This window comes from Mustelus asterias, chromosome 25 (genome assembly GCF_964213995.1).
Source record: "Mustelus asterias chromosome 25, sMusAst1.hap1.1, whole genome shotgun sequence".
Lineage (NCBI taxonomy): Eukaryota > Metazoa > Chordata > Chondrichthyes > Carcharhiniformes > Triakidae > Mustelus > Mustelus asterias.
Window position 1 is genome coordinate 38601279 of NC_135825.1, and position 20399 is coordinate 38621677.

Below are 20399 nucleotides of genomic sequence, written 5' to 3' on the forward strand. Positions count from 1 at the left end.
CATCATCGCTGTTCCCCCACCACCACACACAGACGTGGCTGCCCACTCTCACTCATGCCCCAATGGATCCGGATAATGCAGGTACCCAATCCCTCCATCCCTTGAACATACTGTACTCACTGCTGCCCTGCAGAGAACTTGCATTGTGCTGACATGCACAACCTCAGCTTGTGATCATTCCCTCTCTTGAATGGGAGCCTTGAGTATTGCACCCCCCCTGGACACAGCAGCTAATCGATTAGGAGCCCTGAGTAGTGCACCCCCCCTGGACACAGCAGCTTATCAATTAGGAGCTCTGAGTATTGCACTCCCCCTGGACACAGCACCCCAAGGGATGAATGACACTCAACTGAATGCAGCCTTCAAAATCTTTCACAAGTATTTGTTGCCAACGGGCCCTTGACTGGCTGCACTCACTGCACCTGCACTCCCCTAATAAGCCAGAGCTGTATATAAGCTGCAGGAATAGATACGCAGCCAGTCACACCACAAAGATGGCTGCACGGAAACTGGCTCCTAGATTTTCAGAGGCCAACCAGGAACACCTGCTAGATGCCATGGAGAAGAGGCGTGATCATCTGTTCCCTGGCCAGAGCCCTAACCCAAAGGGTGCATCTGCCATGGCATTGTGGGAGGAAGTGGCAGAAGTGGTGAATGTCAGGAGTCTGACACCGCACTCTGGCAGGCAGTGTCTCAAAAAAATGTACAACCTTCTGCGAGCAGCAAGGGTGAGTGAGCATCCATCTTGGAACCCGCACATGCTAGGCACGGATCTCCAAACCTGCTTAGACACCCGAAGGGCATGCAACAAGTGACCCTTCCCCCAGGAACAGAATCTAACCCTTTCCCCTCACCCCTCAACGAGCCCCTTCAGTGGTGACCGCTTTCCCCGAAACTGTCAGCACAATGCCCAAGACACAGGCATGCATTGCGCACCATGAACTGCAATATGTTAGGGTTAGGGTTAGGGTTCATGCTTGCGATCCACCTTATGTTCCCACACGGAAAGAAAATCCACAACGCATGGGAGATGACACGGACTGTTGGTGTGCCTGACCTGCGGCAGCTGAGTAGCATGGAGGAGCATGCCATGGAGCTGGCAGAGGGGTGATGGGCCATCCCGAATGGCCACCAACAGCCAGGTCGGCATACAGCATGTAAGTGAGCAGAAGCGGACCCTTAGTCCTCCTCTAAATAAGTGCCATGCTGCATGGAATGTTTTGCCTCCCTCCCCCTAACGTGTGTTCTTTTTTCCAGCTCTGGACCCAGAGGAACCCGGCCCTTTGGGTGTTGCTGCCGCCCCCTCTGCTTTGGAGCAACTGCCCACGGCCCCCTGGATGACACCTTGGAGGGAGGCACTGAGAAATTCTCCGAGGGCAGCACCACTAAATCATCACCGGCATGTACCACACAACCCACCAACACAGAGACGATCACCACAGTGGGTACCTTTGGTGTTGAGGCTTCGAGGTCACAATCTGGTGAGCACATCACAGCCACTGATGCACATCGGGTGAAGGCGGGCACATCCAAGGGCTCGGGCACACGGAGGTCTACCAGAAGCCAGGATTAAGCTGTCCCCAAGCCAGCTACTGGGCCTCTGGGTTTGTTCCTCCCAAGGCTGTTGGAGATGCATCAGGAAACCCAGGGAGTTGTGGACAGCGACTGCAAGACTGTTTAGGGGAGTCAAACAGAGTGCTGTTGCAGGAGGTGTTGCCGACACAGCATGAGACTCAGGCCAACACTATAAGGGTGGTGACCACGGTGCAAATTCTGGCTCAGGGGGTCTGTCCTCACGGGTGACAGGGTCCAGGCCATCCTGGAGACACTACGGGCCACGGGCGAGTGTGTTTCCGGCATCCAGGGGGCACAGTGTTCCATGGCCATGGGTGTCGGGGATATGTGGAGACACTGCTGGCCATGGCTGGGACTCTCGCTGGCATTCTGGAGACACAGCAGGCCATGGCTGTGAGCCTCAACAACTTAGCCCAGGCTCAGAGGGCTACTGCTGAGGGGCTCCAGAGCCTGGCTTACTCACAGAATGCTGTAGCGGAGGAGCTACGGAGCTTGGCCGAGTCTCAGAGGGCCAGGGCTGAGGGATCACACATCATGGGGCAGATGGATCTCGGCCTACTGGACTGGCAAAGCCAGGTGATGCCGGAGATTCTGGAACTCAGTCCAGCTACCCTGGCATCCCATGGAGTGCCCCCTGGCGCCTCTGGGCATCCCAAGGGAGGAGGAAGAGCTTGAGCCCATGCTGGGATCTTCCACCCAGCAGATCCCGGACTACAAAATCCTTCCGATTCCCCCCTTCCTCACACTGGGGCATGAACAGGGTGGCACCGAAACAGTGCCATCCGCAAGTCAGCCGGGGCTCTCCAGGTCTCGGCCACCCAGAAGACGTCCGCCCTCCCAAACATAGAGGTGCATCACAGCTGGACACCTCCACCTCCGATGTGCATCCTGGGGTAGCACCTAGAAGAAGCAATAGACAGCAAGAAGTTAGAAAGTTGTAGTTCACTAGCAGGTGAAGGTCAGCATTAGTCAGGGTTTGGTAATCATTTATGTTAAGAGCACAATAAACTGTTAATTGCACATCATGCTGTGACTAATGTGTCTCTGATTCTCCCCCACTCCTCAATGTTCCCGACTCCCAAAATATAGAGGTGCTGTCTGTTGAGCTTTGCAGACTCAGCCACATGTTTCAAAGTACCTTCCCCAACATCCACCAGACCCTTGGTGCCCTCTCCTCCCTTGGCCAAAAAACATGTGTCCCCAACCCTTACAGCCAGGGTGACAGCGTGCATTCGGAGCACAGGTAGGAGTCAGACTTGAGTTGCACCAGGGGCAGGATCCCAGTATGCACACAGTGAGTCATCATCCTCCAGCCTTCAATCAAGACTCGCAACCATTGCCAGCCCAGGCACATTAATAGGGTCGGATGTTTCTGGGGGATAGGGTGGTGGGATGACAGGAGCAGGGGAAGGATGATGTGGTGATTTGAGGGCCAAGGTCGGTTTGGAGGGAGAGTAGTGGCTGCACTTGCTTCTGGGGTGTGGTAGATGTGTGCTGGTTGCACCCCCTTCACTGCACAGCACTAGCTAGGTGAAGCGGGCTGCAATCAAGGCGTCCCTCATTCCCCTTCCTTGCCAGACACCTGCCATTGCCGCCTGCCATCTTTCCTCCGTCTCTTCATATGGCGTCCCCTCGCCGCTCCTCCTCCTCCTCCTCCTCGAGCTGGTCTCCCCGCTGCTGGGCGATGTTGTGAAGAGTGCAGCAAACGATAATGATGCTGAAGCACGCACAGGGTCATACTGGAGGGCTCCCCCAGAACAGTCCAAGCAGCGGAATCACATTTTCAGCAGGCCGATGCACTGTTCAATGACGGACCGGGTGGCTGCATGGGCCTCATTGTAGCGGGTCTCCGCCTCGGTCTCGGGCCTCCGCACAGGCATCATCAGCCATGACCTTAGCGTAACCCATGTCACCCAGTAGCCATCCCGGGAGCCTGGGCTGATCTTCAGAGAGCCCAGGGATGTCTGACTGCCAGATCAGGCGTACATTGACCTGCATGATCTTCAGCTGATGGTCACAGACATAGAATACATAGAAACCCTACAGTGCAGAAAGAGGCCATCTGGCCCAACGAGTCTGCACTGACCACAATCCCACCCAGGCCCTACCCCAATATCCCTACATATTTACCCGCTAATCCCTCTAACCTACGCATCTCAGGACTCTAAGGGCAACTTTAGCATAGCCAATCAACCTAACCCGCACATCTTTGGACTGTGGGAGGAAACTGGAGCACCCAGAGGAAACCCACGCAGACACGAGGAGAATGTGTAAACTCCACACAGACAGTGACCCAAGCCGGGAATCGAACCCAGGTCCCTGGAGCTTTGAAGCAGCAGTGCTAACCACTGTGCTACCGTGCCACCCATTTGGACGACAATTTGGACGTTCAGGGAATGGAACCCTTTCCGGTTCAAAAATTGCATGGAGGTCACGCAAGGCAATGTGTGTGCCATCCACTGCACCCTGCACATTCGGAATCCTGGTGATGGAGACGAAGCCTCTAGCCCGGGCCTCCTGATCTGCATGGCCCACATCAAAATTAATGAACTGCCCTGCCCGGGCATACAGGGCATCTGTGACACATCTGTGCACGGAGGCCTGGGAGATCCCAGCTAGGTCGCCACTGGGAGCCTGGAATGACCCGAGGCATAGAAATTGAGGGCTGCCGTCATCTTCATATCCATAGGGAGTGGGTGGCCGCCACTCCCCTGAGGTGCCAGGTGTGAGAGCACCTCACAAATGTGCCGCACCATGGGTCTTGGACAGGCGCAGCCAGCGACGGCACATCTCCTCCGAGAGGGCCTCAAAGGAATTGAGGGGCCTATACCACCTTGCCCTCGGCACACTCCGCCTTCTGTGCACCCTCTCGGGAGTCTGCTCACCCACCTCCTGCCCTCCTTCCTGAGGGTTTGGTGGGTGGCTGCTCTTACGGTGGTCTCTCCATGCCCACCACCTCCTGAGCCGCCCGCCGCCTCCTCCTCCTCTGCCCCTGCTGCCACCAACATGGCCAGCTCCAGATCGAGCAAACCGAGATCCATCTGCACAACGGGGTTTGGAAAGAACATAGAGACGGATTATTCTCATTGGCTGCATAGACCCAGCACCACCCCAATCCCTCACTTGGGCCAGAATCCCCACTTGTGGGAGCTGGAAACCCCACACAATCCATGGTGCCATGCGTGGCCTGATTAGGGTTGTGTGAGATTCCCATCATGACAAATGCTGGCACAGATTATGCCGGTCGGTGTGCAGACTTGGGCAATGCGAACCCTTGAGCCATTGCTATGTGTGTAACTGCAGCATCCGTTACAGGTCTGTGTCACAGGGCAGGGACAGACTGCAAATCAGCATCAGAGGTGTGCCCAGTGACAGCAGATTCCATGCAGTCCGTGTCTGAACCTCAGCACCCCGGCCTGGAGCAGCAGCTGCTTCATCTGGTTAGGCCTCAGTCAGCACATGGTACACTCCTCCCTCACCCCGGAACACCAGCACTTAGTCGAGTCCCTGACCACTCCCCGCAGAAAGACAATGCTACTGCAAAGTGCTGTGGAGGGGGAGGGTGAGCGTGAGCCCTCGAGGCTACTTCCCACAATGTGCTTCAACGCTGCCCAGGAGGGGGGAGGGGGGAAGCGGGAACCCTCGAGGCTGTTTCCCACAGTGCGCGACAGCGCTGCCCAGGAAGAGGTGGTGAGTGGGAGCCCTCGAGGCTGCTTTCCACAGTGCGCAATAGCACTGCCCTGGTTGGGGGGGGGGGGGGGCGTGGAGGACACTCCCTGACGGAACCTCACCCAGAGAGCTGTGAGGGAAATAGAAGCCCCCCTGACCCCACCCCCATCCCCCCCCCCAGATATCACTGGTCCATGGGCCAACACCTGAAGGCAGCAGGAGGAAGGCCACCAGGCATCTCCAGGGCCTGCCTGCAATATCCCCGCGCTCCGCTCGCAGCACTTATCTCCTCACGCCAGGTTGCGACTTTTAAATACCTAGTCTGATTCGCGCCAAAGTTACATCACGCCAAAGAAGTGTGAGACGCAGACGTGGACGGAGATTGCCGTATGGATTCCAATAATGGCATGTAAAGGTATGTCAACTCGTGCTAATCAGCGGCCCGCCAATTTTCAGCGGGTTCCCGGCGGCGCAATTTTTCTCCGGCTGGGAGATGCGCACGGGTCGTAAAAGCTGGCGGGGAACCCGCGAAATGGTCAACACGCACATCTCCCGGCCCGACCCACCAGAAAAGTTGCGGGTCGGAATGGGAGAATCGAGGCGAATGTTTCAAGTCAGGAGTCAGAGCTCCGACGAAGGGTCATCCAGGCTTGAAAACGTTGACTCTATTCTCTCTCCACAGGTGCGGTCAGACCTACTGAGTTTCTCCAACATTTTCTGTTTTTGTTTCAGATTCCAGCATCTGCGGTATTTTGCGTTTAAAGAATGACAAAGCTTTATTGCCGAACACAAATATCTAATCATTGGTGTTATTGTGGATAAGTTAGACTCTTTGGCTTGTCGGAGATACAGCTGATGTTAGAGATTGTTGCCACATGGTTACTAAAGCTGAACCTACCAAGCGTGACACCAGGAGATTAGCCCAAATTGAGTGACTGTGTATTAGCAGCATTATAGGAGTATATTCCAGCTTGATGAAAGGGGTGTTATTTATGGAACTGAGTTGCCTGTTCTCTGGGAGGAGAAAGGATGATAGGTAGGTACATGTGACAATTATGTTTTTGAAGGGGGCATCATGGGGCTAAACGATTTTAGCTAACCTTCTATTCACACTTAAGATATCAGAAGCTCAAGTATTAATCAGTTAGATAAAAATTAGACTTCATGCTGGTTATGTGTTCTAACAAAAGAGGTTTTCTGTTCAGATTTACAAATGGGTAAAATGACCATTTCCACTGCAGTTTCTGCAATGGTGCAAAATGGGCTTTATGTTGTATCAATACTCAACTATGTTTTGCATTACCCATCTGGCAAGGATTGAACTTTGGCAAGCAAAGGAGAACTGCAGAAGGAGTCTGCACCGACCACAATCCCACCCAGGCCGCATCCCCATCACCCCACGTATTTATTCTGTTAATCCCCCTGATACTAAAGACATGGCCAATCCACCTAACCTGCACATCTTTGTACTGTGGGAGCACCTGGAGAAAACCCACGCAGACACTGGGAGAATGTGCAACCGCCACGCAGACAGTCACCCAAGGCCGGAATTGAACCTGGATCCCTGGCGCTGTGAGGCAGCAGTGCTAACCGCTGTGCCATCGTGTCGCCCTCGTTTTTGGTGACGAAAAATTGGCGTTTGGCTGAATTACTACAAGTGACAACTTGGCAAGGTTTTATTAATACAGTAGAAAATGTGTTCATCAGAAAAAAGCAAGCATTAGGTTAGGGGGATCAGCGGGGTCAATACGTGGAGTTCTGGGGATAGGGTAGGAGTGGGCCCAGGTAAGATGCTTTGTTGTTGAGTCGGTGCAGAATCAATAGGCCAAATGGCCGCCTCCTGCACTGTTGGGATTCTATGATTTTATGATTTATTATCACAGTGCGATTCCACCACTTGTGAGTAGTGTGATTTTAAGTTACTGAAAATGATCTTTTTAAAAAATATATACAAACATTTGCTAGCTGCATTGCAATCTGTTTCTTCATAAATGAATGAAGAAAAATTCGCTGCAAAAGCTTTTAAAATGTGCTGATTAATGTCCTTGCCCCCAAAAGAACCAGCTTAATTTTTAGAATCTCTTCAAAGGCCTGTGCAAAATGAATAGAAACTCCCAATGGTGAATAATTTAACCAGGAGCATGACCAGGTTGTGGACAAGGTTAGATTCTATTGTGATTTTTTTTTTTAAATGACTGCAAAGGATCACAAAAACTCAATTTGTGATTAACTTCTCCAATCTTTGGCATTTGGGGTGAATCATCTGTAAAACATAAGTGGATAGACTGTTAAACAGGACAGCTGAGATCTATTGTCAGCAATTCCTGTTCCACGCGGCAATTCCTTGATATTTCATGTGTCCTGATAGCCACGTGTGCCAGAAGTGCCTCTGGTTGCTTGAAGTCAAACTCAGGATTTCTTGGGGAGTGCCTGGAGGCACTACGTAAAGGACTTCACCTGAGAATTTCCCAGAGCACGTAGAAACATAGAAAATAAAAGCAAGAGTAGGCCATTCGATCCTTCGAGCCTGCTCCGCCATTCATTTTGATTGTGGTTAATCATCAAATTCAATATCCTGATCCCGCTTTCCCCAATATCCCTTGATCCCTTTAGCCCCAAGAGCTATATCTAATTTCTTCTTGAAATCAAACAACGTTTTGGCCTCAACTGCATTCTGTGGTAGTAAATTCCACACATTCACCACTCTCTGGGTGAAGAAATTTCTCCTCACCTCAGTCCTAAAAGGTTTATCCCTTATCCTCAAACTATGACCCATAGTTCTGGACTCCCCTGCCATCAGGAACAATCTTTCCCAATCTACCCTGCCTAATCCTGTTAGAATTTTATAAGTTTCTGTGAGGCCCCCTCTTACTTTTCTCAACTCCAATGAATATAATCCTAACCAACTTAGTCTCTCCTCTTATGACGGGCCTGCCATCCCAGAAATCATGATGTAGAGATGCCGGCGTTGGACTGGGGTAAACACAGTAAGAAGTTTAACAACACCAGGTTAAAGTCCAACAGGTTTATTTGGTAGCAAAAGCCACACAAGCTTTCGGAGCTCCAAGCCCCTTCTTCACTCACCTGAAGAAGGGGCTTGGAGCTCCGAAAGCTTGTGTGGCTTTTGCTACCAAATAATCCTGTTGGACTTTAACCTGGTGTTGTTAAACTTCTTACTGTGTTTATCCCAGAAATCAGCATGGTAAACCTTCGCTGCATTCCCTCTATAGCAAGAACATTCTTCCTCAGATAAGGATGGCAAAACTGCACACAATACTCCGGGTGTGCTTCACCAACACCCTGTACAATTGCAGTAACATGGATTCCATGAGGTGACCAGGAGTATAGTAAGTGGGTGGCCTATCTGGCAGGGTAGAAAGAAGCAGGGGGTTTTGGAATCCTTCACGAGTGTGGCATTCTCATGTCAGTTTTCAGTGTTGGATGCCAGTGAGGATGATGAAAACAGCAGGAGAGTGCAGTGTAGAGTACATCTGTTGCACCCTGGTGCAAATGTCTGCACGTGAGAGATACAGCAAAGTGTAGAAACACGGTGGTCGTTGCTAACGATGAGTTGAGGGAAAACATGAATATCGTAGTCACGAATACAGCTGCGGAAAGCCCATTTAGTAATTGGGTTTAGAACGGGTTTAGAATTGCATTTAGAACGGAACAATCTCATTAGTGACAGACAGCATGGTTTTGTAAGAGGGAGGTCGTGCCTTACAAATTTGGTGGAGTTTTTTGAGGAAGTGACAAAAACGGTTGACGAAGGAAGGGCCGTGGATGTCGTCTATATGGATTTCAGTAAGGCATTTGACAAAGTCCCACATGGCAGGTTGGTTAAGAAGGTTAAGGCTCATGGGATACAAGGAGAAGTGGCTAGATGGGTGGAGAACTGGCTTGGCCATAGGAGACAGAGGGTAGTGGTCGAAGGGTCTTTTTCCGGCTGGAGGTCTGTGACCAGTGGTGTTCCGCAGGGCTCTGAACTGGGGCCTCTGCTATTTGTGATATATATAAATGATTTGGAAGAAGGTGTAACTGGTGTAATCAGCAAGTTTGCGGATGACACGAAGATGGCTGGAATTGCGGATAGCGAAGAGCATTGTCGGGCAATACAGCAGGATATAGATAGGCTGGAAAATTGGGCGGAGAGGTGGCAGATGGAATTTAATCCGGATAAATGCGAAGTGATGCATTTTGGAAGAAATAATGTAGGGAGGAGTTATACAATAAATGGCAGTGTCATCAGGAGTATAGAAACACAGAGGGACCTAGGTGTGCAAGTCCACAAATCCTTGAAGGTGGCAACACAGGTGGAGAAGGTGGTGAAGAAGGCATATGGTATGCTTGCCTTTATAGGACGGGGTATAGAGTATAAAAGCTGGAGTCTGATGATGCAGCTGTATAGAACGCTGGTTAGGCCACATTTGGAGTACTGCGTCCAGTTCTGGTCGCCGCACTACCAGAAGGACGTGGAGGCATTGGAGAGAGTGCAGAGAAGGTTTACCAGGATGTTGCCTGGTATGGAGGGTCTTAGCTATGAGGAGAGATTGGGTAGACTGGGGTTGTTCTCCTTGGAGAGACGGAGAATGAGGGGAGATCTAATAGAGGTATACAAGATTATGAAGGGTATAGATAGGGTGAACAGTGGGAAGCTTTTTCCCAGGTCGGAGGTGACGATCACGAGGGGTCACGGGCTCAAGCTGAGAGGGGTGAAGTATAACTCAGACATCAGAGGGACGTTTTTTACACAGAGGGTGGTGGGGGCCTGGAATGCGCTGCCAAGTAGGGTGGTGGAGGCAGGCACGCTGACATCGTTTAAGACTTACCTGGATAGTCACATGAGCAGCCTGGGAATGGAGGGATACAAACGATTGGTCTAGTTGGACCAAGGAGCGGCACAGGCTTGGAGGGCCGAAGGGCCTGTTTCCTGTGCTGTACTGTTCTTTGTTCTTTGGGTGTGTGTATGTGGAGTTGTAAAAGATAATAACGTGAGTTTGTGATGAAGCTGGCCTTGCATCATCTTTTATTACTGGACTGCTGCTGAGAGGTTTAACAGTCGTAGAGAATTTGATGCTAGTGCGAGAATAGACAAATATTTCTGCAGCTGGTGATCTGAGTCTCACATGTTTCAACAGGGGAGAATTTGGGGAACAGTGATCATAATATCAGCTTGGAATCATTAAAGAAAAGAACAAGAACAAACAAATTTTAAAATATCCAAATGGGTGAGGGATAACTGCAGTGAATTGAAGAGGGAAGTGATCCTTGTTGATTGGAATCAGAAATGGGTAGGCAAAATATTCCTTTAACAATGGAAGGCTTTCTAAGAGGAGATGGTTTGGGTACAAGTCAACATGTTCCCACGAGGGAAAAGAAGCTAGAGTACTGGCATGACTAAATATATTTAAATGTAGAGGAAGAGATCAATGGATACGAATAATAAAACAGAAAAAGAAAGCTTATGAGAAAATTGTTTTGCAATTCAGTAAGGAATTGACCTGAATATAGAAAATGCAGGGAAGCACTGAGAAATGAAATAAGAGAGGCAAAGAGAGATCTTGAGAATGGATTATTGGATAAAGTAAATGGAAGCAAAAGTCTTTTATAAACATATAAATAGTAAAAGAGCAGTCAGATGAAAGCTCAGGTCATTTGTGATGAAAAAGGAGATCTTCTTTGGAATCTGAGAGTAAGGTTGTAATGAGTACTTTGCATCTGAGTTCACCTCTTCACAGAAAGGTTGCCGCTAATGTAGCAATAAAGCAGGAAACTGTAATGATATTGAACAGGACAAAAATAGATAAAGAAGAAGCACTTAGCAGGTTGGTAGTGCTCAAAGTAAAAAAAAATCAGAGTCCAGATGGGATATATCCTAAGCTATTGAGGGAAGCTAGCATGAAAGATGTCACAATCTCCTTAGCCGTGAGGGTGGTGCAGTGATCAGTTGTGCAAATATTTTGAGCGATAATAATTCAGAACAAATAAATTGGCAATATGGGCTAATAAATGAAAGACAATGTGGATTTGTTAAATGTGGATTTGTTAAAGGTAAATTGTGCTTAATCTGAGTTAGTTCTTTGATCAATTTAGCATGGCCAATCAACCTAACCCGCACATCTTTGTAATGTGGGAGGAAACTGGAGCACCCAGAGGAAACCCACAGAGACAGAGGGAAAATGTGCAAACTGCACAGACAGTCACTCAAGGCCGGAATTGAGCCTGGGTTCCTGGCGCTGTGAGGCAGCAGTGCTAACCATCGTGCCGCCCAGTCAATGTACTGTGACACCATGCCAATCAGTATTGAGGATTCAACTAGTTTTAATCTATATTAATGACCTGGATGAAGGGACAGACTGTATTGTGGCCAAATTGCTGATCATACAAAGATAGATAGGAAAGGAAGCTGTGAGGAGGATGCAAAGGATCTGCAAAAGGATTTAGATAGGTTAAATGAGTGGTCACAAATTTGACAGATGGAGTCTAATATGGAAGGATGTGAGATTTTCCATTTTGTCAAGGAAATACAATAGAATAATGCACAGTATTATTTAAATAGAGACTGCAGAATGCTGCAGGACAGACAATGTCCTTGTACATGAATTGCAAACATTAGCATGTGGGTATAGTAAGTAATTACAAGGCAAATGGAATATTGGGCAGCACGGTGATACGGTGGTTAGCACTGCTGCCTCACAGCACCAGGGACGCAGGTTCAATTCCTGGCTTGGGTCACAGTATGTGTGGAGTTTGCATGTTCTCCCCATGTCGCCGTGGGTTTCCTCCAGGTGTTCCAGTTTCCTCCTACAGTCCATAAGACGTGCTGGTTGGTGCATTAGCCATGCTAAATTCTCCCTCAGCATACCTGAACAGATGCTGGAATGTGGTGACTAGGGGATTTTCACAGTGGCTTCTTTGCAGCGTTAATGTAAGCCGACTTGTGACATTAATGAATGAACTTAAACTTATGTTGGCCTTTATTGGAAGGAGGGTGGAATACAAAAGTAGATAAATCTTGCTAAAATGGTACAAGGCATTGGTGAGACTGCACCTGGAGTTCTGTATACATTTTTGGTCTCCTTACTTGAGGAAGGATATTCTTGCACTGCAAGCAGTTCAGAGAAAGTTCACTCAGCTGATTCCTGGGATGAAGGGGTTATCTTATGAGGAATGGTTGTGTAGGGAGGCCTATACTTATTGGAATTTAGAAGAATTTGATGTGACCTCAATGGAACATACACAATTCTTAAAGGGCTTGATAGCGTAGATGTTTAGAGGATGTTTCCCGTCATGGGGGAATCTGTAACGGGGGAAATGTTTAAAACTAAGGGATCTCCTATTGAAGATGAAGATGCGAAGGAACTTATTCTCTCAAGGGGTTGTTAGTCTTTAGAATTCTCTACCTCAGAGGTCAATGGTGGATGGGTCATTGAATATATTCAAGGCTGAGTTTGACAGATTGTTGATCAACAATGGAGTCAAGGGTTCTGGGGGACAATTGGGAAAGTGGAGTTAAGGGTCGCAGTCATGATCTTACTGAATGGTGGAGCAGGCTTAATGGGCTGACTGGCCTATCCCTGCTCCTATTTCTTATGATCTCGTGCATAAGTTGTTATGATCTGGAGTGCACTGTCCAAACAGATGGTGGAAGCAGATTCAATATTAATTTTTAAGAGCGAACTTGGTATACTTGTAAAGGAAACATGTGGTGAAGGAGCAGAGGCACCCATTACATCCTTCAAAAAGCTGTAACAGTGTGATGAATCAAATGGCTGACCCCTATGGTCATTCTATGACCGGGTGGCACAGTGGTCAGCACTGCTGTCTCACAGCGCGAAGGACCCAGATTCAATACAACCTCGGGTGACTGTGGGGAATTTGCGCGTTCTCCCCATGTCTGTGGGGGTTTCCTCTGGATACTCTGGTTTCCTCCCACAGTCCAAAGATGTGGAGGTTAGGTGGATTGGCTATAGGTGTCAGGGGGATTAGCAGGATAAATACATGGGGAATGGGCCTGGGTGAGATTGTTGTTGGTGGCGGCTCAATGGGCTGAATGGCCTCCTTCTGCATTGTAGTGATTCTATGAATGTTCTCTGACTCTATGAACTCTATGAGTTGGTTATAAAAAAATGGATGTCTTAGAGAGAAAAAAGTTTCAACGTGATTTATTCCTCTTGGGATTAAAACTCCTATTTCTACAAAACAATAGAAAGGAATACGAGAATGTTGTAATTCCTTTTTCATTATCAGACTAAATTGCTTCTCTAATTGCTTTTGAGGCTTGATTATCCTCTGTTTGTCACTGGTAATTGCAATCAGCTCCTACATGTTTTCATCACATGTTAAAGTGCGACACTGAGTTTTAGTCTTGTGTTATCTGGGGAAAAGTTTGTTCCACACTGAACTGCCATGGGGAGGGTGGAGATTTAGATCTGACAACATTGCTGAAATTTGATATTTTTTTCCTGTATCTTCATGTTAAACTCACTTTTAAGCCATGGCTCAGTCTAACTATGAAATGCAGCAGTTAGTAATGCCTGGTTAGTTGTCATTTTAGGCTAAATAGACGTGTCAGGCTGGGTCCTCATTCATTATCTGCAACAATGGTACAGTCCAACATTTTCCAGTGCCCATTGGGAATTTAGAGCTTACACTGCTCACAAAGAGTCTCATCCATCTGGAACACATGCTGAGACTTTCCATCCATTAATATGGAATGAATGGAAAATGTGGGAAGTGTGCCCATGCATTGTTGATATGCACTCTCAACTGGCAAGACTCCTCACTAGCATTCTACATTCCTAGAAAATATATTAAAATAAGTTTTGAATATTGCAAAAGCAAATTTAAGGGCACTGTTGAAATTATTATTGTCAACCCTTAAATTTGCATATGGGCAGCACAGTGGCTAGCACTGCAACACCAGGGTCCCGAATTCAATTCCCAGCTTGGGTCACTGTCTGTGTGGAGTCTGCACCTTCTGCCCGTGTCTGCATGGGTTTCCTCTTGGTGCTCCAGTTTTCTCCCACAGTCTGAAAGACTGGCCATGGCCATTGGCCATGCTAAATTCTCCCTCAGTGTATCCAATCTGGCACTGGAGTGGGTGACTAGGGAATTTTCACAGTAATTTTATTGCAGCGTTAATGTCAGTCTACCTGTGACACTAATAAATAAACTTAAACTATTGGTGCAGTGATGTGAAGATTCACACGTGCTACAATTCATGCATTCTACATACATATTCAATGTTTTGGGCTCAAAGCCACCAGCCTGGCTTCATGCTTTCCTGTGTCTTGTGATAACATTGGTGCTGCTTCGCTCAATGGATAAGGTGGTGTTGCAAGATGTAGCTGGGAATGAGATAGAGAATCTGGTGAACTGGTGTGACGACAATAATCTCCCCCTCAATGTCAACAAAATGAATGAGATTGTCATTGACCTCAGGAAGCGTAGAGGAGAACATGCCCCTGTCTGCATCAACGGGGACGAAGTAGAAATGGTCGAGAGCTTCAAGTTTTTAGGTGTCCAGATCACCAACAACTTTTCCTGGTCCCCCCATGCTGATCAACGCCTCTACTTTCTCAGGAAATTTAGCATGTCAGCTATAGCTCTCACCAACTTTACAGATGCACCATCGGAAGCATTCTTTCTGGTTGTATCACAGCTTGGCATGGCTCCTGCTCTGCCCAAGACTGCAAGAAACTACAAAAGGTCGTGAATGTAGCCCAATCCATCATGCAAACCAGCCTCCCATCCATTGACTCTGTCTACACTTCCCGCTGCCTCGGCAAAGCAGCCAGCATAATTACGGACTCCATGCACCCCAGTCATTCTCTCTTCCACCTTCTTCCGTTGGGGAAAAGATACAAAAGTCTGAGGTCACGTACCAACCGACTCAAGAACAGCTTCTTCTCTGCTGCCATCAGACTTTTGAATGGAACTACCTCACATTAAGATGATCTTTCTCCACGCCTTAACTATGACTGTAACAGTACATTCTGCATTCTCTTGTTTCCTTCTCTATGAATGGTATGCTTTGTCTGTATAGCACGCAAGAAACAATACTTTTCACTGTATACTAATACATGTGACAATAATAAATCAAATCAAATCAAAATTCATTAGCCAAATACACCTGCAATAGCATGAGACAAGAGTTAGGAACAGAGATCAAGGATAGGGAGTTTCATTGGAGGGAAAGGGGGAAAAGAGTTCCAGTGCAAATTGTGAGGGAAGAGTACCACTTTCAATTGGAGGAAAAAGGAAGAAGAGAATCAACATGAACTGGCAGGAGGAGTGGGTAGGGTCAGAGTGCGAGAGTGAAGGATCTTTGAAAGAATTGGAGATGTTTTTCTGTTATTGGGTGGTGGGGGATGTTGTAGTATGAAAATGATATAATCCTTGGTCATATTCACTGTATAAGACAGAAGGCACCATTCGCACATAATGGTGGAAGAGTTTTAAGAAATTTCTTCATGGGATGTGGGCATTTCTGGCAAAGCCAGTCTTTGTTGTCCTGCCCCTAATTGTCTTTGACATGAGTGGCTTCCTAGGCCATTTCTGAGGGAAGTTAAGAGTCACCCACATTGCTGTGAATCTAGAGGCACACGTAGGCCAGACCTGGTAAGGATGGCAGATTTCCTTCCCTAAAGGACATTAGTGAACCAGATGTTTTTTTGTTTGACAACAATCAGTGATAGTTACATGGTCGTTATTACTTAGACTAGCTTTATATTCCAATTTTTTAATTAATTGAATTCAAATTCCACAATCTGCCATCGTAAGACTATTATCCTGGGTCTCTGGAATATGAGTCCAATGACATTACCACTATTCCACCAGGCACATGCGTTACTTCACACGTGAGAACAATTCTACATAAGTATAAAGCTTGAATGCATCAGAGCTGTGTCTGTGCATTGCTCAGAGCAAAAGTGAAACTAAGACTGGATCACATGACACATTTCCCATCCAATAATGGTATGCTGTTGTCCCATGAAGGCATATTACAACAAGGGAATAACATGAACTGGGAGGAATGGAAGCCTGAACTATAAGTCCCAGCCTGAACTAAGAAAATGAAAGAACAATGCCAATGTCAATTGTGGAAAGTATCAGCAAGAACTGGAAAGATGAGGAGGGGACGAGACTGTTACTTCTGACTGGAAATATAGAGAAAAAGTGAACAGAATAGCAGAATGAACTGTTGGGTAAATCGAGTGCCAATAGGAAAAGAAAGTGTTTAGAGAACAATAGTATTACAATACTTTTTTTAAAGTTTATTTATTGGGTCACAAGTAGGCTTACATTAACACTGCAATGAAGTTACCGTGAAAATTCCCTAATTGCTACACTCCGGCGCCTGCTTGGGTACACCGAGGGAGAATTTATCATTGCCAATGCACGTAACAAGCATGTCTTTCAGACTGTGGGAGGAAACCAAAGCACCTGGAGGAAACCCACGCAGTCACAAGGAGAATGTGCAGACTCTGCAAGGACAGTGAATCCATAAGACCATAAAAAATAGGAGCAGAATTAGGCCACTTGGCCCATTGATTCTGCTCTGCCATTCAATCATGGCTGATATTTTTCTCATCCCCATTCTCCTGCCTTTTCCCCATCACCCCTGATCCCCTAATTAATCAATAACCTATCTATCTCTGTCTTAAAGACACTCAATGACCTGGCCTTCACAGCCTTCTGAGGCAAAGAGTTCCACAGATTCACCACTCTCTGGCTGAGGAAATTCCTCCTCATCTCTGTTTTAAAGGATTGTCCCTTTAACCTGAGGTTGTGCCCTCTGGTTCTAGTTTTTCCTACTAGTGGAAACATCCTCTCCACGTTCACTCTATCCAGGCCTCGCAGTATTCTGTAAGTTTCAATACGATCCCCCCTCATCCTTCTAAACTCCAATGAATACAGACCCAGAATCCTCAACCGTTCCTCATACGACAAGCTCTTCATTCCAGAGATCATTCTTGTGAATCTCCTCTGGACCCTTTCCAAGGCCAGCAGATCCTTCCTTAGATATGGGGCCCAAAACTGCTCCCATTACTCCAAATGGGGTCTGACCAGAGCCTTATACAGCCTCAGAAGTACATCCCTGCTCTTGTATTCCAGCCCTCTCAACATGAATGCTAAAATTGCATTTGCCTTCCTAACTGTCAACTGAACTTGCACGTTAACCTTAAGAGAATCTTGAACAATGACTCCCAAGTCCCTTTGTGTTTCTGATTTCCTAAGCACTTTCCCATTTAGAAAATAATCTATGCCTCCATTCCTCCTTCCAAAGTGTATAACCTCACACTTTTCCACATTGTATCCCATCTGCCACTTCTTTGCCCACTCTCCTAACCTGGCCAAGTCTTTCTGCAGCCCCTCTGCTTCCTCAATAATACCTGTTCCTCTACATATTTTTGTACCATCTGCAAACTTAGCAACGGCGCCTTCAGTTCCTTCCTCCAAATCGTTAATGTACATTGTGAAAAGTTGTGGTCCCAGCACTGACCCCTGAGGCACACCACTAGTCACCGGTTGCCATCCTGAGAAAGACTCTTTTATTCCCATTCTCTGCCTTCTGCCAGTCAACCAATCCTCTATCCATGCCAGGATCTTACCCTCAACACCATGGGCGCTTAACTTATTTAACAGTCTCCTATACGGCACCTTATCAAAGGCCTTCTGGAAATCTAAATAAATCACGTCCACTGGCTCTCCTTTATCTAACTTCCTTGTTACCTCCTCAAAAAACTCTAACAGATTTGTCAGAAATTACCTCCCCTTGACAAAGCCGTGCTGACTTCGTCCTACTTTATCATGCACTTCCAAGTACTCTGTGGTCTCTTCTTTAATAATGGATTCTCAAATCTTGCCAATGACCGAAGTCAGGCTAACCAGCCTATAATTTCCTGTCTGCTGCCTCCCTCCCTTCATAAGCAGTGGTGTTACGTTCGCTACTTTCCAGTCCTCTGGTACCCTGCCTGCCTCCAGTGATTCCTGAAAAATCACCACCAATGCCTCCACAATTTCCTCAGCTATCTCTTTTAGAACCTTGGGATGTAGTCCATCTGGTCCAGGTTATTTATCCACCTTCAGACCCTTCAGTTTCCCAGAACCTTGTCCTTAGCGATGGCCACTACACTCATCTGTGCCCCCTGACTCTCCTGGAGCTTTGGCATCCCACTGGTGTCTTCCACCGTGAAGACTGAGGCAAAGTAACTATTCAGTTCCTCTGCCATTGCTTTATTTCATATTACTACTTCTTCTCCAGTCTCATTTTCCAGTGGTCCAATGGCTATTTTTGCCTCTCTCTCACGTTTTATATATTGAAAAAAACTCTTCCTATCTTATTTTATATTACTAGCTAGCTTACACTCATATTTCATCTTCTCCTCCCTTATCGCTTTTTTAGTTGTCCTCTGCTCGCTTTTAAAGGCTTCCCAATCCTCTGGCTTCCCACTAATCCTTGCCACTTTGTATGCTTTTTATTTTGCTTTTATGCTGTCCTTGACTTCCCTCGTCAGCCATGGATGCCTCATCCTCCCCTTAGCATGTTTCCTCCTCCTTGGGATGAATTTCTGTTGTGCCTCCCAAATAATTTTCAAAAACTCCTGCCATTGTTGTTCCACTGTCTTCCCTGCTAGGCTCCCTTTCCAATCAACTCTGGCCAGCTCCTCCCTCATGTCTTTGTCGTTACCTTTATTTAATTGTAATACCGTTACATCTGACTCCAGCTTCTCCCTCTCAAACTGCAGGATAAATTCTATTATATTGTGGTCATTGCTCCCTAAGGGTTCCTTCACCTTAAGTTCCCTAATCAAGTCTGCCTTATTACACATCACCAAATCCAGAATTGCCTGTTCCCTAGTGGGCTCTGTCACAAGCTGCACCAAAATGCCATCTCTTAGACATTCCACAAATTCCTTTCCTTGGGATCCACTACCTACCTGAGTTTCCCGGTCCATCTGCATATTGAAGTCCCCCATGATTATTGTAATATTGCCTTTTTTATATGCCTTTTCTATCTCCTGATTTATTTTCTGCCCACATCCTGACTACTGCTAGGGGGCCTATACACAACTCCCAGAAGGGTCTTTTTACCTTTGCGATTCCTCAGCTCTACCCACAGAGATTCTATGCCTTCTGATCCTATATCACTTCTTGCTAACAATTTAACCTCATTCCTTACTAATAATGCAAACCCGCCCCCTTTGCCCATCTGCTTGTCCTTCCGAACCACGTCCCTGGTGCTATGCGGCAGCAGTGCTAACCATTGTTGTAGGTAAAAAACCTCTGACACTATTAGTGGTTCAAAATGCAGTGTTTATTTTCACAATTGTGGGAGAAGTGAGGTTCCTAACAGTGGACCCCCAGCCTTCTCATCGAACACAAGAACAGAGTTTATATATGTCCCGGGCCCCGCCCTCATTACATTGCAAAACCTGAGATGGCTGTCATTGTTCATGGTGAGATTCTTGTTGTTTTAGCAATATCTTCCTCTGCGTAGTTTGTCCGATCTCCAAGGCCACGATTGTTCGTCATTTATATTCTTGAAACAACATTACAGGTTTTGCACAAACAAGTTAACTAATCTACATACAGGTCTACATACATACTTTATATCAGGATAAGATGAATAACGTATGATGAATATATATATATGAATCTATGGTTATACAAAGACAGAAGGCATACATGTCAACTCCATCGTGTTAAACAAAGGTACATAAAAATGGAGACTGTTTAGCTTATTTCGAGCTGGGTTAATCGCATTTCTTGATAACAAATGGAGACAGAGGAATAGCTGTTCCTTTTATCTGGCACAGACATGAAAAACACCAAACTCTGACAAAAACATGGACTCTGCAGTGTTCTCAACAAAATCACAGAGTTTGGGTCTTAATGCTTAAGTGTGACAAAGTTCATTAACCCATTCCCGACTGCACTACTGTTTAATTTTAAACAGTTCAAAGTAGGAACATGGGAATGAATTAGCAGCACTTATTGTAATCTTTCAGCCAATTACAATTGACAAACTATGGATTTTGGGCGCAATTATCTGGCCCCCCCTCAGCATTTTCCTTGGCAGTGTGAAGTGGTGTGCAGGATCCTCTGGTGGCAGGATCGTCTGATCCCACTGCTCCCAATGGAAATTC

At 46.9% G+C, this 20399-nt stretch overlaps 1 protein-coding gene across 1 annotated transcript in view; it reads left to right on the forward strand.

Moving 5' to 3' along the window:
- Positions 1–20399, forward strand: part of LOC144511898 (synaptotagmin-B-like) — an 832296-nt gene that overhangs the window by 428178 nt on the left and 383719 nt on the right. The gene's annotated exons all lie outside the window — the stretch shown is intronic.